At 30.8% G+C, this 26881-nt stretch overlaps 2 long non-coding RNA genes across 2 annotated transcripts; both read right to left on the bottom strand.

The window, feature by feature from the left end:
- Positions 1–1920: 1920 nt before the first annotated feature.
- Positions 1921–3529, bottom strand: LOC139904869 (uncharacterized). Its single transcript, XR_011779119.1, has 2 exons — positions 2544–3529; positions 1921–2274 (listed from the first exon to the last, which is right to left on the bottom strand). It is a non-coding gene; the product is annotated as an uncharacterized lncRNA (long non-coding RNA).
- A 2709-nt stretch (positions 3530–6238) lies between these two features.
- Positions 6239–7570, bottom strand: LOC121115151 (uncharacterized). The gene is made up of 2 exons (XR_005863420.2): positions 7382–7570; positions 6239–6408 (listed from the first exon to the last, which is right to left on the bottom strand). It is a non-coding gene; the product is annotated as an uncharacterized lncRNA (long non-coding RNA).
- Between the last annotated feature and the right edge of the window lie 19311 nt (positions 7571–26881).

Below are 26881 nucleotides of genomic sequence, written 5' to 3'. Positions count from 1 at the left end.
TTAAAGTAGCATTCGTGCACGGAAACTATTGTAATTATATTTATATATTTGTGTTTATTATTCATTTTAAAAGGATTTACACCAAAGATAGGCAGGAATGTTTTCTTCAGGGGGAGAAGTTAACAGCACGACGAACTATTAAATAATGAACAAAGAAGAAGAAAGAGCACGTCAACAAATGTTTTTCCTTTTTTTAATTTCCAAACTTATTTTCATATTTACACACATCCCGTCCTTAAATATACGGACAAATCTTTTTCCTCCCTCTCCCCCATGACGAACCTCTACATGGACAAAATTCTCCCAAAGATAAAATTATTAATCTCTGCTGTAGGGTTCAGTGGTTCTGAAACTGTAGTAATCAAGATCCAACAAGTGGAGACATGTCATAAATATAGAGCCATAGAAAACGGAGAGTGTCTATGATGCCAATAACTTTTTCAGTAGTTGTATTTAAAGCCCTACCTATTAGCCCAATTCAATTTGAATTCAATTTTCAATGTATGCGCCTTCCCTAGCCACTTATTTTCCCCATCTTTCAGGCAATTTATGGACCCCTTCTCAAAAAAAATTGTTCGCCTTTGTCTGCAAACCAGCCATCGATCCATTTTTTGGCTTCAGCGTGAGAATAGAAGCGTAAATCATTAATTACGTACCCCATTGATGTAAACAAGTGATAATCGGAAGGCACTAGGTCTGGTGAGTAAGCCACATGAGCAAAAGGTTCCCAGTTGTATGATTCAGCAAGTTGGTGGGTGGCTATAGAGCGATACAGTGGTGCGTTGTCATCAAGGAAAATTACCTTGTGTTGCATGGCTTCATATTTTAGGCATTTTTGGCCTATAGCATTGTTCAAATCGGCCAATTGTTATTGTAGCGATCTCCATTAACGATTTGACCGGGTTGTAGGAGGTCATAGTATATGACACCATACTGGTCACACTTTTTTGGTGGCCGGCTGTGCTCTTCATTTCTCACGTCCAAACCACAGCTTTGGAATTTTTCCAACCACTTGAAACACTGTGCTCTGCTTAGAACATGTCCACCGTAAGCTTCCACAAGCATGTGATGGGTTTGAGAAGCGTTTTTCTTCAATGGGTAACAGAAAATAAATGATGTCTGCACATCGTAGTTTGTAGGCACAAAATTAGGCATTTTTACGAGCGAAAAAAGTGCGTTCTTGAATGAAACTATACACACAATGAATTAAATATTGTTAACACATGTCGAAATGAGCATTTACATTTTTGGACTGGTTTATAATGTCTAACATGTGACACCTAGGGACCAATAACCAAAAGTCTCATTTCATATAGGCACATACCTAGTATATTAAGCATGCCAGCGCACTAAGCTGTCATATCCATTTTTTTAAATTTAGAAATGTTCCAAATATGAAAACTTGATTTAAGAGGTAACCTGTACTAAGTTATAGACTTTTCAATTTATCTTGCCTGGCCGCTAATACCTGTTTGAATTAAATATTATTTTGCCTTAAAGAAGAATTCTTGCCTATCCTTGTTGTAAATTGATTTAAAAATGTATAGTAGACAAAATATATATGTTTTTAAAAATAATTACAATATTTTCGCTGCACTAATACTATTTTCAATGTAGAAGGTTCTCGTCTTCATAGCAGTAATTCCATTTCTCCCCTACAAAATCATATAAAAGGCAGCTGATATTTACAAGGGTCTTAATTCAGTAATACCATATTTCTCACTCCTGCTTCTCCTTGTGCACATACCCAAATCCCATCTCTACATACTTATACCTTGTGAAATAGATTATGTTATTTTATGTAACCACAAATAATAGTGGATTTTAGGGTTAAAAGCTTCATTATGAACTTTATAATATAATACGTAATATCAGCTGAAGAGGTATTACTCCATTATGAAAGATATTTATAAATATAGATTAACCTATTTATAGATATATTTTTTTAAATAAAAAATGTAACATTATTATGTATTAAAAAGAGAAGAAATAAAACAAAAATTAATGATTGTGGTCATATGAGAAATGTTGTTTGTTTCCATAGTCAGTCTCAACATAGTAGTTTCCTTTGGTGTTATAACCCTTCTTAGACTCGTGCCGTCCAATGTGAAATTTACCATATTTCCCTCCTCCAGACACTTTGTATCCATATTTATAAGAAGTGTGCCCTTTATGATGGCCGCCGTGCCCATGATCGTGCCCATGGTCATGGCCATAGTCTGCAGTAACAGCAGCAATGATCAAACAAAGGAGAAAAACGAAAGAGATTTGTACCTGAAAAATCACATAAGTAATTAATTATTTGTACAATAACAATGATTAGGGATAATAGACGCCTTTGTCTGATTGAAAATGTCAATGACAAAAAGAACCCTTTATGTATATAAATAAAAGAACAGTTGATTTTATAATCATTATTATGTTCAATTGGTCAATTGTAGTCACTAAACTCTTAAAAGGCACTTTCCGATCACTGATTTTTCGAAGGATAAACGATATATACAAATCCAGGATTTGGTATGATTCTTATAAATGCTATTTACCTTCATTGTAGGAATGGTTGTGAGTAACTGAATGTTGATTTAAGATCCTCGAACCTTTTTATATAAATTGAAAAGTAATTACATACCAACAGAATATATCAATCATGGAAGTGGTGGAAATGCCATTTTCGCTTACTCTTCCCCCGTCTCCTTTACTCACACACTAACACACACACGAAATAATTAAAAGCAATGACTTCATAGAAACTGCTACTTGTAGGATTATAATAATCGTTCAAATCCTTTCCTTACATTTTTCCGGAATACCAAAGTAAATACCAAGCTGTTAATCAATTATGTATATGTTTCGGAGTGTCTCTGGCATTGTCTCCTAACTCTAACAGACTTGGAATTTATTATCAAATCGTGAACATTAATTTATAAATATATTTCATACAATGACTTTTGTATTTCAAAGACTTTATTCAGAGTCTGAATTGATTTATGAGAATTTGACTATAAATTTTGATGTCATTAGATGTGAACACATTCGGTCATCAGATTATTAACTGATTTTTCATCATCCAAAGACAAATCTGCAACATTTCATTTAGGAGGATATAATCCACAAAGAATTAAAAAATAAACATGGAATGGCCTTAACATTTAAGTTTCTCCATCTTATCATTGGATTTTTCATTCAATCACAGGTTTATTTCCTAATGTACGTATATTGTACACAGAAGAGCATTCAATTAGATTTTGATGGATTGGACTTACAAATTAAATTTAATGAGGGTTCAATATATGTATATGTACTCCAAGAATAAAGTTTGAAATCTTGAAAATATGTCTCCACTATTGACAAATTGTTAGCCTTTTATGCTATGTATGTAGATATGAAGGTTGTATCGGTCCTTAATATGGGACTTAAAATTGGCATCGTCCTGTTATTGGTTTTAAAAAAAAGTCTTGTATTTTCAAACGTCCTCTACGGTTCCAGGACAATTGACCCAAAAAAATTTAACCGAAGGACCTTTCAACAAAGAAAAATTTTCTGAATATACATTTCGCCCCAGGACCATTTGAGACATTTGACCAAATATCAATTTTAATATTCTGATATATACCATTGTATATTTAAATTCCCTTTAAAGTTATAGTTTGATAAATATAAATTGTTTCAATGTTATGTATGTATGACATAAAGGTAAACTAATAAGTGTTATTTTGCAGATTTTTTTACTTAATTATATTCATTAATAATTACTATATATACTCAACACCATATTGTGATGTTCGAACGTAGTTCGAATCCTTTCCCGCTCTTGTACTTTAAATAAATTAAATAATAAAGAAATACAACAGCGATTCGAATGGAATTGATTGACCAACAAACATATTATCGGGCAAAAGGAATCATCTTTATGGGAAGATCACTGCTCTTCCCTGATATTATCCTTACTCGCAATCAATAAGTGTTTTCCAAAATGAATAATCCCTCATGTCAAATGATGATGTGACATATATAGTATATGAACAATATGTATTTATCATAATATCATTTTAAATTGAATTAAAATATACAATCGCATATACAATATATTACATATCATTTATTGGCCATATTGTCCCAAATGGTCTTACAGCCAAATGTCCTTTCGCTATATTATTCTTCGGCAAAATGTACATTCGGTAAATTTTCCTCCAGCAAAAATCATTTCAGCTAATAGTTCTCTCAAGATTTAAAAAAATATAATTTTTAAATGGTATAATTATTGAAAATCTTGAAAAATAACATTAGCCTATAGTTTTTTGTTTTTTTTTCATTTCATCATAAGGATTTTGACAATTTTCACATCTCTTTGACGTTTAGATAGAAAGATATTTGTAAGGTTTTTAAAAGCAATATCTTATCTACGTTTTCAATCTCCATATCTGTCATTTTTCTATTTTTTCTCAAAAAAACTAATTATTTATACAAGATTGTTCCATGGAACGTCTTTTGCGTCTGATTTAGAACAGGATGGGACCGTTATAAAATTTTAGGACCGGTTTATTATTCAATAGTATACGCATATTTTAGTAATAAGAGATATAATTTTTAAATTGAGGAGATTTGGGTTAAAATTTGGGGGATAGTCAAGGGTACCAACTTTTAAGAGAGAGCAGTGTCTATGGGAAGGACTAAGGAAGTATATTTCCGAATCGATGGTAATTGTTTCAACCTCAAAGTGGGAATTAGGACTTGTCACCCTTTTTTTTGTTTTTTTTTTTACAACCTTAAACATTGGCTGGCTCAAAAGAATCAGTACAATTGTAGATATTAATGAAATCATAGGAAGACCTTTCAAGGAAAATATATTTGAAGGGCCTTTAGACCTTTAACAAGTGACAAATAAGCTTAGCTGGTACTGGAAAAGAATGTATTAAGGGTGGTCAAAAACCTTTTTAGTAGTTAGCAATACCCCAAGGCACGAAGAACAAGTGAACTACAACACAAGACTGGATAGAAGGAATTAATACTATTCCCTCCTGAATATTACCACCACTGGAGAACTCAGCCTTTAAAATGAACGAGAAATTGGCCTGTCAAACTTTTTAACCCACATAAGGACAACTTCACTTGTCCTCAAGCATAAAGATACTATGCGTTTTGGACCACCAACTCTTGTTTTCATAGCTATGGAGTAAATTAAAAGACAAATAAGAACGGAACTACTAGGTGGGGGAGAACCCACAGAGAAACATCTAGTAAACAAACGCTTGGAAAGATTAGGTCTCCTGAGGTCTGACAGTGATACAAAAACACTTTTAAAAACCCTTTTACTTCATCTAAGCAAAAATGGTTCTGTTACAGAATCGCTAACTCATCAATTTATTCAAATCTAATAATCAGGATGATAAATTGCACATTCTGTAGCGAGAAAGATAAGATAAGTCCTTTGATACGAATGAGTGAACTAAAAATAATAGACAATCTACAAATTACGACCTGAAAAACTGATTGGGTAGTGGCCACAGATACGAAGCATTCTAGGATTTTTAAGGTGGAGGCCAAAATCAGCAAAGTACACGAGATAATATATTCTTGCAGTTAAGATAAAGAACTCGACGTTTTGACAAATTTCTCCAACAATGGTTTTTAATTCGGACTTTTAAATATTTGTGTTAAAAAAATGAAAAAAAGCTGGGATTTTTTGTGTCGTTTTGTCTTGTTTTTCCAATTATTTTGTTCAACCTTGTCCAAAATACGTAGGTATTGTATTATATTAAGTTCAAATGTTTGTTTTTTCTCAGAATTATACATAAAGGTATGCCTATTAGGCTTTAAAAAAAAAGAGTAACAATTTTTCGGGGCTTTAAGAGATAAGTAGGTAAAATAATAACAAAATTTTATAATTACCTGCGGATTCAGGGTGGCAATACCCAATTACAAAGGATGCTGAATTTAAAAAATAAAAAATTAGGACAAAACTTGTCCAAAATGTTCCTTTTGAACTACTCTAGAACGATTTTCTGCTTGGGGCCGATCAAGACCAATTTTTTTTTCAGACAGAACTAATTCTGTCCGACTAAAATTATAACGGTCTCAAGCCGGTCTAGGATTTCCATACCGAAATTCCACTCTTATAAATTCAGACATACATGCACACAGATTAACTTTGCTTTATGAATATGAAGTTGTGATTCAACGCCTAGATATTCTATAACTAAAAATTCCTCAAAACAACAGACATAAATATTATATAAAATTTAATTTTGCATTTTGTATTTCAGATTTAAAAATATATAAATTAGATTAATAAATAACCAGCAAGCTGAATTCATATCACATCTCTGGTTTTTGCAAAACCATAATCCATTTTCTACTTCAGAATTAGGAATACCAAGACTTTGACTATGTCTAGACTATCCTTGGCAACTATAATATACAGAACAATAATGTTACGACGTTGTACGAAAGTTAATTATCATTAGACATAAATGAAATATAGAAATACAAAAAATATCGTCTAGAAATGTTATGCTTAATTCCACATTTTGTATTTATATAGAAATGGAGAGAAGAAACATTTACCAAGACGTTCCAACAATAGCATGTATTTATAATGGATATTAACTAAGTTAAATTGAGTTTCCACATCTATCAGGGGTGTACACATTACCAACGTATTTTCTAAAGAATTTGCATACTAAAATCTTCAAAACTCCACCATTCTCATTATCAAAATATAGAGAGTTTGTGATTTTTAATGTCACAAAAAGTACTTTAAAAATTTCCATTAAATTACTTTTAATTTCCAAAACCTCTTTATTTTGAACAAAGATAATTGATTGAGATTTGAAGACAAAACTCTATTAATTCTTAAACATATTGCTTACATTTGCTGTACACGTCCGTTAGATGTAAAATCTCACCTTTAGAAGTGGTTAGCACTTTGGCAGAGTATCAAATAGGAAATAAGACTCTTTGGTCATAAATGATTGGAACAACAGATTAGCAGTTGATATATTTTTTGATGACTCATTGAGACAATAAACATTGTATATGTTTTGTACAAGTTGCAACCAAAAAATAAGATTTATAAGTTTAAATGAAGGATTTAAATGTTTTTGATGAGGATAATGCGTTGTTTTTATGTTTATTGGAAGGACCTTATATTAAAGTAGTTTTATTACTATTTTAATAACAATTTCTAATTGATACGACGTGCTCCGTGGCACATGTTGAAATATCCACAGCTATATTACTCGTTCAATCTCAATAAAATGATAACATATATATAAAGTATTTAATGACGTACAAAATGTACAGAAATCGCAACTTGTACACAACTTATATTAAAACGTTATTAGTTCACATAAAATGATTATGAATGATAATATTTATATACCTTACAAAATGAAGTAGAGAATGATATTCATATAAACATATTTACTACATGGACATCAAGCCAGTCGAAACTCTTCCTCTGCCGTCAATCCCGTATCAAATAGTTGATCAACAACATTGTCAGAGCTGATGATGAGATCTTCCATCTTGATTGTTAAAGCTTTGAATAATTAATGGGCATACAAACTATAGTGCTCAAGGATTTAAAACTGTTTATTTATACCTTTCATGGTACTCTCATTATATATACAACCCAGGAAAGCCGCATAATTTGACGCACCTAACAACAACAACAAGTGGTGGAAATAAATGCGTAGGAACTGGGGTTTTTATCTGACTTATTTGTATGGCATTACGTTGACCTGAGTGATTCTCGAAACGTCTAAAAATATATTTTGTGCGTTAGACTGGTTATGAAATTGTGGGGCTTATTTCTTCGAAGAAATGGGGAAAATAGTCCAAAAATATTCCTTGAGATACAATTCTAAGAAAAACAAAGCTTGAATCATATTGATTAAGTTTAAAAGGCTCCGTAGGGAAATTCTAAATGAAGAAAAAAAATCTTGACTAAAAAAATTGTCAAATAAGTCAAAATAGAGTAATTTGTAAAATATAACTAATTTAGATGAATAATCACCTTTCCAATGCTCTTATTTGACGATCTTCTAAAATGATTTATCCTATAAATGCAGCAGAAGTGCTGAGGTTCGGCGTATTTTACACAATTTTTTTCTCCGTCATGTATGTAAAAAATCTTTTTTATAACGTTTTCAAAGTCAAAAAGTACATACATAATTGAATATCTCACTTACTGCATATAATTAGCATGGTGTATGACTTCAGCATGGCTTAAGGGTACTCCTAGTCGTGAAGAGCCACCCAAAAAATTTAGAAGTAGTGCTAAAAACCCTATGTTCACTAGGGCTGTCAAAAAATATCGATACTATAAGGTATTGCGATGCAATATTAATACATATTGTTAATGATACTACTAAAAATTATCAATATGGATTAAAACGGGATTAAATATCGATACATCATATTTAGAATCGTTCGATGTTAATTTTTTTATGTAGCTTCTTATGACTCCAGAAACAGTTCTGGTAACTATTTTTTGACCTTCAAGGTCATGGCGGCCTATAAATAGCATTTTTAGTACTACCTGTACAACTTGAGGGCCGGGATGTATTTTGGATATTAGACGACGGGTTCTTTGATGCGTAGGGAAGCGGTGGATACATAATTTAATCTGGCTTAGGGAACAGCAGTCCATAACCCGGGAAGGAAGGGGGGTATTCTAGCATATTAGAGGGTGTTTTGGTGCAGTTTGAACTGGCTTGAGCCCCACTACATCAGCTGTACAACCTGGGAGCCGGGGTGTATATTGGGATATTATTAGGGGTTCTTGATGCTCAGAGAGATGGGAGTAGATCATTTTAACTTGACTCAGGCACAACAAGTCACCCTTACAACCCGTAGGTTGGTGTGTATTATAGCATATTAGAAGGGTTCCTTGGTGCCTAGAAATGTGGCAGCAGTAGAGTTTAAACTATATTTTGGCCCAGTATTTCACCTTTACAGCCAGAGAGCTCTTGAGGTATTAGGAGGGTTCCTTAATGCTCAGAAAAGCGGCTGCAAGACTGTGAATTGGGCGTCTCGCCCAGAATAAAACAACTACTTCCTCATCGTCTGTAAGAAGAGTTCTTTTATATTGCTTATATATTAGTATACTTATTCTCATAAAACCAACATGAGAATAATTCATAAAAAAATTTATTATTTTGTTTTATATTAAGCAAGGGTTCTCAATTAATTTTAATTTCTTGATGTCCCTGGCAACGCCGGGCGAACATACTCTAATATTTCTTGGTTTTTATTGAGAAAAAAAAATATTTTTGAGAAATGAAGAATCAGAACCACTCTAATATGCATAATAGGAGGTATTTATCAAGTTAAAAATATGATTAACGGAACTTTATAATTTATTATATTATCTAGTCAAGGGAATCGTTAACGTTAGAAGATTTGTCGTAGAGTACGTCATATGTTGAAGCAATCTCTTTCAATTTGTGTTCAATAGAAACATAACGAGTTGCATCTTTTTTTTCTTCTACTAATAAGGAATTTGCTTTGTGTGTGTGTCTCTGAAATGATTGGATCATTCATATGTCCTTCCTTTTGTGATCATCAAACATTTAAGATTAGGGGAGACATGAGAAATTGCAACACTTTTTTTTTATGGGTCAATTAATCTAAACTTGTTTGACAAAGACGAGATAAATCTTAACACAACAAACTTACATATATCTGTTATTGTTTAAAGGTATTTAAAAGAGTTACTAAACTGTAGTTTTTTTAACAAACTCCATTTGATTGCCACTCGTCAAATTTTGCAGGCTGTTTCCGTAGACAGGGACCATGTTAATAGCTACAAAGTAAATATTTTTGATGAATAGATAAATATACTATTCACAATCTTGAATTATGAAATTGCAATTTATTATATAATATTATATATCATTAAACAGTATGACATAGTATAGAAATTAATTCTCAAAAAACTATTTAGAACCCCACTCAAGCCAAAAAAAGATGTTTAATGTGAAATGGAATTACAGGGTATAACAACAAAATCCGGGATTTTTGATCTATCAACTTTAAATTATGATAAAATAGTTCTTTTTGTAAGATTTATTAAAATAAAAATAAAATGATCAGCAGATACAATCATTGAGAATATATCTCACTCAATTTAGCCTCTGTTAGCTTGAATAACGGACTCGATTCGGGTTCTGGATCACACACAGGCCTTGGAAACAAGAGCCCTATCCAAATTATTGCATTCCAGGACGATGGAGTAGATAAGGGACTTCGTTGTGGCGTAATGACATCTTTTGACCTTCCATTGGATTCAGGTCGGAGTAACTAGGAGGTCAAATATACTTTTAAACTCCGTTGGTGTCCACATCCTGGAGCAAATCCTGAGTCGTTTTGATTCATCAGAACCTTCCTCAATTCTGCAATCCTTCTCCTGTCTTTCTCTGGCATCTTTGAGACCTAAGGATTTCAAATATTAGTATATATAATAAACAGTACACATTTTTGTATCTTCAATCTGGAATGACACTGGTGCAAAATCATGGAGAAGGACTACAGGACATCTAATTTCTGAACAGAACAAACTGAGAAGGTTGGAATGAGCACAAAAGATATTAAATTTTCTCAAGGCCCACAAAAATTCGGGCAAAGTTTTGCTCGTTTATGATAAAAAAAATGTTCACAGTTGATACCACTGTGAATAAGCAGAACAGCTGCTACATGACAACAAACCATCCAGCCAATGTCTCAGCTTCAGTGAGACATGTCTACTTACATGTTTAATTCCTCCCATTTTTGTGATGTGGAAGGAACAGCGTAATGCAGATACTTACATTTAACTTTGGGATAAGAAAATGCTACATTATCCAGAGAAAAATTCTGAGACAACGTTTTTTTAACTCAAGACAGAGCTTCGTGGCATCCCATTGCTAAAACCCAGACCTTCCTGGGAGACAACTTTTGGGACCTCAACATGTGTTCACCCACCTCTCTAGACGCGAGCCCCTCGAACTACTCTATGTAGGCGCCACTGGAGAAGAGGGTGTGTGCTACTCCTCACATGAGGGTCCAGTCTCTAGGGGCTTCCATTAAGAAGGAGTGGACCAAGCTTGAGTCTGACAACATAGCCAAGCACTGCAAGGGCTTTAGGATTCGTATTAAGGTAAGTACTAGAGCTGAGGCCTCACATATGGAATAATAGATGTGTCATCCACTATTTTCAGCTGATTTTGTTAAATAAATGTTCTCACAAAACCTCTTGAAAAATTAAGAATAATAAAATATGTATACTAGATCAAATCAACCCTGTATACATATTTCATAACAAAAACAAAGCATTCTCTAATTTTGTCATCATATATGCCAGAAAAGTCCAAAAACCCTGAATTTCTTTGTTACATCCTGTATATAAAAACATAAAGAAGAATGAAGAGTTCCAGGAAAATTGAATCACTTCTTGTAACTTTTTGCTTTGTACTAAACATTAAAATGTCTCAAACAGCTCCACTTTGAGAAAAATTTGATAAAATTATATAAATATATTAATCAATGATATAAGTGACCGCAAACGAAACAATGAGAAAACGGACTCCACTATTACAAAAATAATTATCCTCAAAAAACTATTTTTACGTCCTCAAGAACAGCTTTACTCTAATGTAAGGGAGGGGGGATGTTAAAAATATTAGCCATTAAACAGTATTCAAAGTATTTCGTTAGTCTACAATTTATTTAGCATCAAAATGAAAAATAAGCTTTATATTCCTATGTACCACTTGAGAAAAGGAACTTTAATTAGACTTTTGAAATTCAACAACATAACTTTTAAATGCAAACTTCTGTCATGAAACAACATGACTTTAAAGTTTAAGCTTATAAATCCCTTAATAAATAGAGAATGTTGTTAAACAAAGTAATTTTTAAATGGCTATAGAGGTCAAAAAATGACCTTTGAAGATTGAAACTTTACAAATATAACTTTTAAATTAAAATACAATAGAAGATCGAATTAACAAGTCAACCTTAAATTGGACACTCTAGTACACACGCAACGATAAAAATTTAGAAGTTGTTGACCTTTTTTGTGACCTTTGACCTTTTGTATGACCTTAAAACTGTGTTTAATAAGCTTAAAATGTAATATACTATTGCTTTAAGCATAAAAAGGCCTCAATGAGCACGGCATTCACGAGTTTCTTCTTATTTCTTTAAAAAAATTAAATGAAATTAAAAATTTGCATTCATGGGTGACAAAGTTGTTTCTTTAGAGTGCTTAAAAGATGCTCTTGCATCAGACATGTTGCTCATTTTCATAAATTATCATCCCCCCTCCTCCTAATAATATCTCGCAGAAAAGTTGACAAAAAATTATTGCTTTTTTCTCACAATAATCTACATTATGTAATACAATTGAGATGTAAACTTTATGACTGTTGCATTTTTGATGATCGGGATAATGGTACTGTTGGAATCGTCCCGTGTCGCAATTGTCCCTAGTCTCCCCTACATTTTAATAGTATAATAAAATGCTACATATATTATATAAACATTAAGGAATCATAAGTCATCATAAGCGGATGTATAAAGTAATCTTAAGATGATGTTGACTTCACTACCCTTGAAATGAAGTCGGAAAATATTTACGTATTGTTATTTTATATATATATATATATGTGTGTACTTATTTGTTTATATGTTTCGACAAGGTTTGAAGGTCATTGTGCTTGGATTATTTTCCATTTATAGACAAGCAACTAAATAATATTATGCATCCCTTCATATACATAATTGAAACTTCTTTGTCTTCTTTTTGGTATGCAATAATATTCAATGCAGACCCGTTCATCCTTTTCCAGTTAATTTCTGTAGAAAATATGTTCAATCACTCATTCGTTAATTTCATTTCGTTCATTAGTTATTTTTTATATAACAAAAGGACAACTATGTGATTTTTTTTTCCAAATTTAGTTGTTAATTAAAAAAAAAACTTGCGAGATGTCCATTTTAAGATGGTACCACAGATGACGTAACATAACTATTATTCCTCGTGATGTATTTTCGTAGAATTCAATTATTGAATTCATGAAGGTTCTTGCATAGTTAGTTAAAGAGTAATTCACAGAGGTAGGACAAAGTACATATACGGCCAGTACAAGTATTGTCTGAAGTCTTAGCTTATAAGTTAAAGTCTGGTCTAATTCCTGGAACATTTTCATCGAGTTTGGATTAAAAACAAGATCAAATTCTCAGAAAAAAAAAGAGAATTTATTGAATATCTTATACCCAATAAGTCAAAATTTGGTCTAATTCTTCAAATATTTCCATCGAATCCAGATCAAATTCTCAGAAAATAAAATATACTTTAAAGAATATTTTATACCCAATGAAAAAAATTTCTATCCCATATCTAGTCATTTGTCTAAGCTTCTGAGTTTAAGTCAAATCTAGAGTTTCTAATTGTGTGACCAAGTCAAGTCGCAAGTCCTTCGAAATATGACTTCAAATACAATTAAAGTCTCGAGTACCAGTTCCCAAAAATAAATCACGTGGTCTTCGTTTAGTAATTTGCATTTAGCCTTGGTAAAAGATGCCTGTGGAGAGCATTAAAAGTGGAACGACTTTTCAAAACAATTCTAATAAAAATGTATTCTTTTCCGTTCAATTTCTACTCAATATCTATATCTGAGTCTTCGTAAATGTTTTTATATTGGAATTAATATATAATAAGTGTTGACAATTGTTAGCAACACAACCATTCAACGTTCAAAAACCTGATAAGGGGAAAATAAGTGGAAAAAATGAGAGCTTACAACAAATGTTATAACTATTAGTTTGATCCAGGGTTTATATTAAAACTTGTATATATCATTGGAAGTTAGTTTCTAAATATTTTTCATTACATATCTTAAATAGCTATTGAAAGGCCTTGTCTTGCAAGAAGTAAATAACTGACATTAACTACAAATAAATCATTTCCTCAATATATAAAGATACATTTATATATAATTATAGAATATCCTACCAATTTTTGATAATACACTTTAAAATTATTTCCTATAATTCAACAAAAAAAAATAGAATTGATGTGTGTTTCACTCTCTTATAATTTTTGATATAACTTGTAGGCATACAAAATGCATTGCATATTAGGATCCGACCACAGGCTGTGGGAGGATTAAGAGGGCCAGCCCCTGGTTTTATTATGAATAACCTAGTATGTAAATAAATCCTTCATTTTAAAAATTTCAAACTCTGACTTTTGATCTAAACAATTTAATTTTTTGGTCAATATCAGTTATTGAATTGAATTCACAACCAATTTAGAGTAAAGGTGGAACATAGAAGGTTTGAGACACTAATTAGGAGTCTCTAGTTAAGTATTTTTGAAGTACAAATTACAGTCTTTATCCCAAATTATGACTGTATTCATAAAAATAATTAGGGGTGTACGGATGCATCGGTATGGGAATCGGCAATAATCCGCCTTTTTTGAAGTATCGGAATTGGCTCAATAATGCCGATTCTGCCGAAACCCATCCATGATTATTTATATGGAAAATATGGCTTATTTGAGCTCATTTTTTGAGACAAAATTACGTTTACAAATCAACAAAATGTCATTCAGGCAAACTTAAAAAAATAAAAGAAGGGTGGGGGGGAATTATATAGAAAGATTATACGAATTTGTTGGTTTGTGTAGGAAATTTACTTGAAAGAAACAATTTAGAATTAGTTTAGAAATTTTTAGTGTTCCATACATTTGAATTGGATCATGAGTCGTTCATAAAGTCCGTGACGCTAGGAGTTTACTCTGAAACCAACTTTTTCACAGAGTATATATTTTTTGTATGTTTGTTGAATCATGTTGTTGAAAACAGCACTGAAGTCGAGACCATCTTTTCTGAGTCAAGTTCGAGTTCATAGCTATTCACATGAAATTAAACTTCTTGGAATGTTCTAGCAAAAAGTAAAAATTACTTCTTGTTTTACTTTTTAAAAAACCTCCTGTGGACACCACTGTACAACCCTCTTATAACTCCCCAGCCAACCCGCATTATTATTCTATGTCATTCATAATCACACGCTCTAGTGGTTACTTTTTATTTAGATGTTATCTCTACAAGAATTGAAAAACACTCTTCAGATTGGCAACTACCAAAACAGTAAATGCTTAGAATTTAAAATTCCACACCTAGCTACCAGAAGTTTTTTCTTTTCTTTTTGTAAGTTGAGGTTGCTACTGAACAAAACAGCTCATCGTGCTTAAAGACACAAAATTATCAATAAGAACCTACGCAGGATTTAGATCTACAAATCTATCTAAATCCGGGGCTCTCATTTCCTGCCCTACAGTGGATATTAATGGTATTTTTTGGAGTTAGGCAACAATGATTAGCCCTTCTGATAATATCATGAGTCATGATGGAAATGAAAAATACTAAAGAGAACAAAACACCATTAAAACAACATAAACATATCCTAATAATAGAATTAAAAAAGTATCCATATGTCATGAGAGCGATTTTTAAGTGTATGTTTGAATAAGGAAGTTCAAGGTTAATGCATTTCTAGCTAGCTAGTTATTTATATGTAAAATTATTCAGGGGCGCCCACAGGATTATATATATATTTTTTTTTTTATTGGGGGAGGGGGGTGATTTTTTGAATATTTTTGAAAAACAAATTGAAAAATTAAATTTTTTTGAAACAAAGTAATAGAAATCCTATTTTTTGGGGGAAAAAATTCAAATATTAAATTTTTTGGTAAAAAAATTCAAAAATCCACAGCTATTCCAAAAGAAAAATCAAAAATACATTAAAATTCATAAAAAATTTAAATTAAAAATTGAAAAAATTAAAATAATATTTTACATATTAAATTTCTTATTAAAAAAATTCAAAAATTCATTGGTATTCACAAAAAATAAAATTTTTTGGAAAAAAACAATCAAAAAATCTATTAAAATTCATAAAAAATTAATAAAATTGAAAAAATTAAAACTAAAATTGTCTAGAAACAATCTCAAATTTCTTGATTTGGAGGGGGGCTACAGCTCCTCAAACCCTCCCCTGCGAAGGTCCCTGTTATAGTTGTACAATTTTTATAAAGTTAAAGATAATTATTTTATATAATTTTAAGACATTAAAATAATTTTGGCTTTATAGACTCATAAAATGACTTTATTTTGTTTTATTTCGTTAATAAAAAACGTATATCTTTATTAGACCATTTATCTTAAAGTAAAGTCATAACAACGACAAATGAAGTATTTAACCACATTAAACTCCTTTTATTATTGGGTACAAAGCTGTTGTGTGGGTTGTTAATAGTTATACATGTAGGCTTGGATATTGAGCGGAAAATGTGTGCTGTTCATGCTTTTGTTCATTTTTGTGTGGCTGAGCAAGAAAAAATGTAGAATGAACCTGAAAAATCTGATATCTTTTGTCTAGAATATTTCATGTCCACCAGGGATCGCTGAGAGTATCGTTAATTACTGTATAACTAATATGTGGAGTTTTTTTGTAAGGAAAAACGAGTGCATGAAGAAGAGGGAGCGTGATATATGGTACTACTGAATAAGTCACTTGGTAATATCAGCTGCCTGTGATATGATTTTGGGGGAGAAAATGAATGACTGCCATAAAGAGGAGATCCTTCTACTTTTAAAATATCATTATTGCGGGGAAAGTATTGTATTTATTACTAAATTCATAAATATATTAATTTTATTATGCATTTTAGAACAATTTACACCAAAGATAGGGGAGAATGCTTGCTTCAGAGGGGTAAATTAACACCACCATTTCCTATTAAATAATTAACTAAAAATAAGAAAAGCTCAGGCAACAACTGTGTGAACTCCACTAATACGTAATCTCCGTGAATTCACAAAGTAAATTCTAGAAAAAAAGTTGAGTTACATCGAAATGAGGACAATGGGATTTTTGTAGCCAACTAGAGTTGACAAAAATGCATCATATGGTAGTGATTTCATTGTAAAACACGACCAACTGAATCGAAAAAACTAACAAATGAACGGACAGACATGAAAAATAAGTGCCTGAACGATTTTTTTCAGATATAACCCAATGAGTTAATAGTTTTGTTCAATGACTATGAATCAAATTGAGGTAGACTCCATGATGTGAGTCATGAAAACCAAGGAAATCCTTCGTTTCACTTCTTTTATGCTTCATTTTTGTCCGTTCATCAAGGATATAAAGTAAAATCAGGTGTGTCTGCAAATATTGGGTTGAGCGGGCTTGATTCCCACACCAACCTCCCTTAACTGAGTAATTTGTGCCATCCTTCCAAAAACTATTGGTTTGTTTCAAAAATTTAAGCTGGAAAACAAATACAGAAAACTCAAAAATGATTTTGTACAAAAAATATGCCCGTTTCAAAATAAAATTATAGGAATTTGCAATATATATTGAATAAATCTACTGTATCCATCCCAAGGCGTTACCTCGTTAATACAAAAATCAGCTATCGATTTTGTAGTCGCACTTGATGAGTCATGGCTATTTAATAATATTTTGATATTTTTTGTTAAGAAAACGAAATAAAAAATAATTATATACTTATGTTCTGTTTCCAAAAGGACAGTAATAAAATTTCTTGTTAATTCCTCGTTATATATATATTTCTCATTTAATTATTTATATAAACAAATTTTGGCTATCATATACATACATATACAAATATTTGATAAAATATTAATAAGCAATATTATATAACAGTTTCGAATGAAATACTAAGTAGGATTTTAATATCATGAAATAGCTACCAATTAAGAGATAAATAGCAGTTGGATTGATGGAATTTTCTGGCCAACTACAATATGATTTCGGATGCTTTTTTCTGTTACATTCTTTAAAAAAGTTGCGCGATGTAAGGACTTGATCCAGAACTTCTATACCAATAAGTTGAGTGGTTATTAACAATGATAAATCTTGCGTTTTTATTTATGATTTTATTCTTAGGTATAAAAATTATAATCAGGAAAGTAGAATTGTCTTATTGAGTCCTTCATAAAAATATTCAATTTCATCATTTTCTAAATATTATCGAACATGCATTCTCTTCCAAATACATAATAAACTATTTTATGATTAAATACACCCGAAAAAGTACACCTACATTGTATTATTCTACGATATTAATTGTATGATTGTTATTATATAAGATGATTATTCCCATAAGTTCATTTTCGCATCTAAATAAAGAGGAAGAAAAAATATATAACTTGTTCTATTCTATTTACAAACTTGCCCTATTAAACACATGTAAGATATCTGAAATTGCTAACTTCACTGCGTAATATCATTTACTATGTATCATTAAGTATTATCATAACTCTAAAATTATGTTAAACAATTAATAATAATTATTACATAACTTTCGTATAAAATTTTACTCCATACTTAATCCTGGACGTAATTACAAATATACATCCATGTAAGGGTGTAACAACGCATAAAAAAGTACTTCAAATTTCCATATTTTCCCTGCATATAAGATGGCAAAATCGCACAATATGTTTTTTTAATTGAATAGTCACAACAACCCCATGTATAGTCCACAAAAGAATATTCCAAGCCAATTAAATTTTCAGAGGCATAACGCAGGTGTGCTGTTACGATGATTTTAGTGAAAAATAGTCTGTATATTTGTAATACGGATGTCTCAGATATGGCAAGGATATTTATGAAAAGAGTTGCAGAGTTGAGGAAAATCCTAGTGAAGACCAACGAGCCTAGAGGAGTGATCACAAGGACTACTGCTATAACTAGGTGCCCAAGGATATTTGGCCATTTAGGAGTATTTTGTCTGGAAATATCTTTAGTCAAAAGAGATCCTCACACAACACAGAAGTCTCTGATCTACTCCATCGTATTAGAATTCAAGAATTTAGGCACAGATTTAGAAAATCAGGCTCTGGTTTCCAGTGTTTATACACAGACCAGAACCCAAATTGAGGCCATTATTGAGTCCAACCTTGGTTAAATTGAGTGAGGTATATTCTCAATGATTTTATCCGCTGCTTAATTTATTTTTGTTTTTGAAGAAATCTAAAAAGAATGGAAATTTTATGTTAATTTAAAGTAGATAGATGAAAAGCGCCAGATTTGCAATAATCATTAGATCATTTCACAGAAAAAAATATAAAGTTTTTACTTATAATCTTCTAAGGTGGGCAATATATTGAATGTTGGAAAAAAGTAATAAAGTAATTTTTTGAAAAGTTACAAATATTATTTTAGATGTGTTATTATATGGAAAAAATAATAGATTTTTTTCTTTTAAAATCCGCAAGATCACTTCATCAATAACTTTAAATTTTAAAAAAATCGTAATTTCTAACCAAAAACTCAAAAAAGTAAATAATTCCATTTTTTCACCTGTCACTCGATGTATTTCTTGTAAAACATGGGTAAGTCTAAACAAGTTTCCAATGAGGGTATGATTTAAATATTTAATGTGTTTACAAGCATATAAAGTCTATAGATGCTCATAATTTATGAGGTTTAAAAAAAAAAAACATTTGTTATGTCCAAAAATATTAAAGGGTCAAAGTTTCTTTTTGTTTTTCAAAGTTATTCGCAGCTAAAAATAAGTGAATTTCAATGAGTAATGTAAACTGTAAAAGCATAAAACCATATTATGTTATTTTTCCTTCCATTTGATTAAATGATCACACATTACATATATCTCGCAACCTTTTGAACATAAGCAAAAAGAGAAAAATCCTTTTGTATTTAATTCTTAATTTAATTTGTATTGTTCTAAGGTCTGCGTCTTCTGAAATTGGGAGTAACTCATTCTAAAAAAATATTGCTCTTGATTTGAGTCCTATGCTGGAAGTTTGTAAATATTTATGATGACTCGTCAATACAAAAACAAACTAGTAGGATTTTTCTAATAATTAAGTATCGATTAAAGTTGTATATTTCGATGACTTATCGGTCATTTCTACTGACAAATTATTGCAGGCATCTCAAATTGGACTTAAAATAGCCAAATTGATCGTCACAATCAAGGAATGATACATTTATTATTTTATTTAAAAGACCAAAACGGGGTCAATATATGTTATAAATCAAATAAGGGTTTTAAACTATAGCTAAAACTCAAATGTAAATTAACTCATCCCACAAATTTGAGTAGAAACACTACAATGGACTCAATTAATTCAATGAAATATTGATCTTTGACCTTGTCATAAAAACATGAATCAAATGTACACAATGACTGATGTGCGATGAATAAAGTGAATAACATTTTTTTCGATTGTAATATAAATAAAAATAAGGTAACAAAGGATTTAAAATGTATTATAAAGGATTTGTAATTAGATTCGTATATAAAATATGTTTTATAGAAACTATTAATGTTAAGCAATTTAAGTTCAAACAACCACCAAGTATACAAAAAAATATAACATTTATAAGTACTTTTGAATAGTGCTGCTTCTACTGGAATCAATTTAGCGGAATGGAGTCCACTCGAGATGCTCAATTAAAAATGGACTTAAGAGTGAAAACCCTCATTTTCAGAGCTAAATACTAGTTTTATTCGGTATAGAAACTGTTTGATGCACAAGACTAGCTACTCTTTACAATAAAACCTAACATGAATTCCAATATTAAACACCAAGGGAAAGTTGATTTTTTTTTTTCAAAAAATTCAAATTATTCCGTTGCATCCTTTCCTTGTAATATAAACATTGCTTTGAGCTTTGATTTTTCACATCTCATAATGTTGTCAGTCATAATTATCCTTTAAAATCTTATTGAGCTTTGCTGCGATCAGCAGACAAGTAGTGCGGACGTTAAACACAGGTACTATAGTCGTACCGGGGTACTGATGAATATGAAACTATTCTTTACTAAACAAATATTGAAACCGGTTCTTGCTGTATTATTATGTCACAAAACAAATTGTTCTATCGATGACTTAACTCCCTATACTTCAGAGCTAAAATATTGATCTTCATAGAACAAAGTAAGAATTAAAATTGTCTTTTATAATGTCATCAAATTGTACAAGAAAAAAAAACCTGAGGATGGGCATTTTGTTAATGTGAATTGTCCTTAACAACATTCTTGTATTCTATTTTCAATCAAATAAGACTTGAAAAGCCCTATACTAATTTATATATGTATATATTTTTAATATTGATTTAGATATGAAACAACTAGATACTTGAATGTTGAGGCTAGAGTCTGATGATACTTATTAGTATTCATGCCCGGTTTTGTATGTATTATAAAGTAACTTTTGAAATTAGTTTATATTTTCATTGTTGTGCGTCAAGGGAGATACTTTCCAAAAATTAGCTCAATGTATTCTTTCATTTTAAAGTTTATAAGTAGCAAAAAGACAAACATAAGTCTAAAAATATTTATTAGAAGTATTATATGGGAGAAAAAGTTAACGATAAAACATTGCTAATTAAATATTCTCATTTATAACATAATTTAGCTTTAATTAACTTTATTAATTATACATTATTTATAAAGGATCTGAAAAGACAGTATTGCTATTATTTTGTAGCAATTTTTGTATTTAAACTTATATTGAGTCATTGTTGTTACCTCTTTCAACAAAGTTGAACGGAGGTTGTGTTTTTTGGTCCTGTTTCTTTGTTTTTTAGTCACCAGGATTACAGCAAAAGTTACGGATCGATTTTTATCAAACATTGTGTAGAGATTATATATGGTCACAGTAAGAGGCCATTAAATTTTGAGAGTTCAAAGTCAAGTTCAAGGTAATACAAAACGTAATCCACCATAATTTTTGAATAAATTGAGATATATAACTCAATTTGATTTTAGGGAGAGTTTTAGGCTATACAAAGTACGATTCTAGGTATGTATTTGTTAAAGTTAAGTAATTAAAAACTGAACCTGCAAAAAAAATTATTATTAAGTCAATTCGGCTTTTTTTATTATTAACAAAGCTTACAATTTGAATCAATTGGAATAAAAATTAGTTCCTAAGTCCACATAAACGACTTTGCCTGTTTAAGATTTTGGAGGAAGAAAATTATTTCAGGGATTATATATTTTAAGTTTTGAATGCTAAAAATGGCTGACACACTTCGTGGAACACATATAAAAACCTGTATGTTTTTTAGAGCAAAATAACTCAACCTAAGGTAAATTTATGGCCGGGGAAGAATTTTTCTATTTTCTGGTATAATTTTTTACGTTTGAATTGAGATGTTGCATTCTGGATTGTTTTTTATTCGAGAAACGCGACAATTTCCTTTATAACCTAAATTTTTGTTTTTGTGGCTATACAATGCAAGATTTTATAAATTATCAATAAGCCTCGATAGCTTAATAACTATACAAAATATTTTTCAAACGACAAATCTTAAATAAATCTTAAAATATTTCCTTTTTAAAATTGTTGTTTTCTGTTATGAAGTTGAACGTCATTGTGATCCATAATGAGGATTTTATTATACTACTTTCAAAGAAAGGCTACATGTTTTGTCATTACTTTGTACTTACAAGGTATTTTCTTCGATTCAGAAAACGATACATGAATAATTATAGTATTTTTTCCAACAAGAAACATGTACCAACAAAATATATTTTATATTTTTTTAGATCTTTAAATGCGAAAAATAACATTAAGTCATGTAAATGTTGAAAAAAAACAACAAGTCTGTAGGCCTCAAAATTAGAAAACTATTGTTTATAAAGGTCATTTTCATATGTCTTCTAGTAAAAAAATTAAGAACACACCATCTCAATTCAAGGGCAAAAAATTGTTAAAATTTTATTCCTATAATTAAATAGATTTTTACTTTTAAAATTGTTCATTGTTTATTCTTTTAACAATTGTCTTGTGTCAGAAAAGGGTTAAATCTGAATGAAGGAATGATTGAAAATATAAATTGCAGAAAAAAAAAATTGGTAAAAACTTCTTCGATACCTATAGCGAGATGTTATCACCAGAAATGGAAATTCCAGAGAGTGTAAACATATTTTTTGAATTGTGTGTTGGTAATATGTAAAATATTTTTGCTTATTGAAGATGTAAAATCGGTGAAGCCTTGACAAAAGTTCATTTCTAAAAAAAAATTACATGTTGCTAAACTAAATTATTCCTCCCTATTTTGAAAATGAATACGTTATCAGAAGGCAAGAACATTCAGATGATATGACGTTTATCAGAATAACCATATTTTTCAATACTGGAGTTGCGATATTGGATGAGATAGAGATGAGTTTAAGGAAGGAAAGAAAATGAAGAGTTGGCACTAGTAGTTTGATCCATTCAATCAGCACTGTTGATTATTTATTGTAAATAATACGTAATTAATACCTACAATTAAGCAGAGAAACCAGAAGCAATTCCGGGCGTGCTCACTCACCTCAATAAAAACTTGCTACCCTATTTATAACATTATCTCAGGCGTTATTTTTATGCTGACCGGGATTTTAGCAAATTTCACATGTCTACATATTAAACGGTACTCTTAACATTTTATCTTCCACTTTTTGAAGATTAAAATGTCGTCAAAAGCCAAGAAGCACCATAGCATAATTACCTACCACCCAAAAAGATCTAATAAAGAAGTAATAAGGTTAAAATAGGACAACATTTTCCCGTTTTTTAATAATAAAACTGTATTATTATTTATCCACAACAGTCTCACTCCAAATTATAATGCATTGAATTAATTGTAATTTTTACCCTTTAAGGATGAGCAACTATTAATACTTTTTGGATGAAAGTTTGATTGTGTCATACACTAATGCTCAGAGAGCCAAAGATTTGGAAAAAGAGTTGTATTTGTATCATTATAAAAACGTACATATCACTCCAATCTACAAATATGCACGTATGATTTCCATTTTAGGGATGAGGTGGTCTTGTCTTTTTTTTTTTTAAAGATGAAAGGTTTATAGTATATTTAAACACGGTGTGGCCTGTCAACACAAAAATAAAACAGGAGAATTATTTGTCTGGAAATTGTGTCCGGATTGCATTTATATATTTTTATAAGCAACTTTCCCGATTAATTCTTTGTAGACGTCGCAAATTGCATATAAATTAGGATAAATCCATCCTCACAATCAAGGTTTGGAGTCAGGATCATTGGAGTCGATTATCTTTGTTAAGGGTTGGAATTGTTTAACTTTAATATAGTCTGAGTTGGAGTTGAACGCCTGTAAGAAAGGTTTAAAAAGAAAAATAGATTCCCTCTACTATTGGAGTATATTATGGTGTCACATAGACTCCCCAAAATTGATATTAATATTATTTAAAGAAGAGTCAAGGAAGGTACAATCATAGATTGAGCATCAAGATGGTGGAGCACTTACTTAATGATCTACCGTATCCCCGAATTAAAATCCATATTGCTTGATATTGACAATACTTTCAAATAGTTGTTGATGGGCTCAAATAGTTTCATACAGTTAGAGTCGGATTTAATTTATAAAATTGTGTCGGAATCACAAAAAAAATCCTCTAACTCTGCAACCCTAATCATAATGAAAGAATTATAAATGGATAGCTTGAAAATGGAATAAAAGCGATGACTGAAACTTTATAGTTTTTATCCTATTGTTGGTCTACATCTAAAATGATATTGTGACTTGATTTTGAAACAGCATAATGTACATATATGATGTAAAAGAATTAATTGGGCTTTTTCTCAATTTCTTGCTTTTTGTTGAAGATTGTTTCTGTGTTAATTCATCAAATATATATTCTTAAATGTATGTTGAAAAAATACTATTCATTAATGATTAAATAAATAATGAAACTTTTTAGAAATACTTAAAATATATTTATATATATATATACATTTTATATTAGTCAATGTTTACCCAAAAATATGGGTTTATTTCTATAAAATGTAAACACAGAGAGACAAGTCACGGATTCTTACTTTGCACCCTTTGAAACATGCTCGAGTGCTATATGTACTAGGATTTCTCTCTTGAGATCCCAGGGTCTCATTTTCTGGAATTTCTGTGGGTTTGCGCCTAGAAACATTCATAAATTTAATTATTTCATAATAATAAATGATCTCCAACGTAGTACCAAACTGTTTCGAATTATGGAACTTTACTACAACAAAAATTGGCTGTGCCTACTCCCTATATTCTTTTGATATAATGCATATTTGATACTTGGAAGAAGGAAATGAGGACTAGGAATTCACACAAAAAAACCTCACACATTATTATTAACCGAGTGTCGCAAAATAATCTATACACTTTGAATTTGTGTCTGAAAGGTTGAGTGACGGTCCTATTAAAAAGTTTAGAAAATACTTATTTTACATTGAACATGAAGGAAAAGGTATTTTTTTTTAACTTAAATAATGACAGCAAGAGAGAAGAAAGTCCATCAGATCTTGGTTTGCTTGCCATGGACTTACGCATTTCTAGTAATTTAAATCAGTTATATGTGACCCGTAGGACAAGTTACCAAATCAAAAATATTATTGAAACGGAGAAGACCTCTATTAAAAGGCCGGACTAGGCAAAAGCCGAAAATCGACACCTGTAGGCTGAAAAGGGTTATTAGGACGAACAAAATTGTGTATATTATATTGTGTCATCCACAGTCTTATGGTCTGTTAAAAAAATGGGGGGGGGGGGGAGTCCTTATGAGGCTAAAGAGACCGCTTCTAACCCCAGCTATGAAAAAGACACATTTCTGACGTTGCCAAGAACTACTAAATCACCTGAAGTCATCATCTAGAAAAGAAATGATCTTCTCGGATGAAAAAACATGCACTTTCCATCTAGTAAGTAGCCAAAGGATTGATAGGTATTAATTATGAATGGGGATATGGATGAGCCAGTCCAGATCTCACAGCCATCAAAACCATAACATGCCTCAAATCTGGATTTTCAACGTTATTGGCTTAATAAAGAGGATTATAATAACAAATTAAGATAATAATTCCTACCATGGTTTTTAAATTCTCCAATATAGAAACTGGATTATCCAATCGTCCTGATATGTCCAGTAGTGAGTAGTTGAGAATGTACCTTTTTGGCCAAAATAATGTGGCTTCCTTACTGCCCAGACCTGAATTTACTAGATTATGCTTTTTGACCCCAATTACAGTCCTAAACCTGTAGACGACGTCACAGGAATAGCAACAGCATGAATAATGCTGTTAACTGTCAATGGTAGGCCATGAGTAGCAGGGCCATCATCAGCAAGTACAGTGCCCTAAGACAACAATTAGAGGTTGTTATTGAGACCAAAGGGGGATATGTTGAGATAAAAATTAATGTAGTATGTTTAAGCTTTCATTTAAAAAATAGATTCAATATTGGTAAATACATTGAATGTAATAAGTAATTCAAAATTTAAGTTTTAAATGTATATTTTTTCTCTCAACACGCGGTATTTGTGAGTAAATTATTTATAAGCGATTCCATATCGGCACAAAGGTTCAAAAATGTTACTTTTTTTGTTTGTTGTGGGTCAGATTGGGTTAAGAAATTTAAGAAAATGCATTATTATTGATAATTACATAATTGAAGAACATGATAATTGAATATAATTTATTGTAGAACTAGCTTAAAATTGGTTCTTTTTTCTTTAAATATGAAAAAGTCACTTAAATTTTACACAATTAATTATTTGCTTTCCGTGTCTTGAAGTTGGAAAATTTGTTTACGAGGACGCCACTCAAAGAAATTTCCTAGGAAATGAAAAACCTTAATATGTACTACATAGAATACATAATACCTACCAGATCTTAATCAACTCAACAAGGTTCACTCAATATTTATTCACAAATTCATGGGATGCGCCCCAAAACATAATTGGGATTTTTAGATTGAAAGGAAACCCCTGTTATATGCGTGAGATGTATTTGAATAATAAAATTGCATGTTATTG

The sequence above is a fragment of the Lepeophtheirus salmonis genome, chromosome 3 (assembly GCF_016086655.4).
Source record: "Lepeophtheirus salmonis chromosome 3, UVic_Lsal_1.4, whole genome shotgun sequence".
NCBI lineage: Eukaryota > Metazoa > Arthropoda > Copepoda > Siphonostomatoida > Caligidae > Lepeophtheirus > Lepeophtheirus salmonis.
The sequence above is the reverse complement of the archived record's forward strand: the minus strand, read 5'-3'. Positions and strand labels throughout refer to the sequence as shown.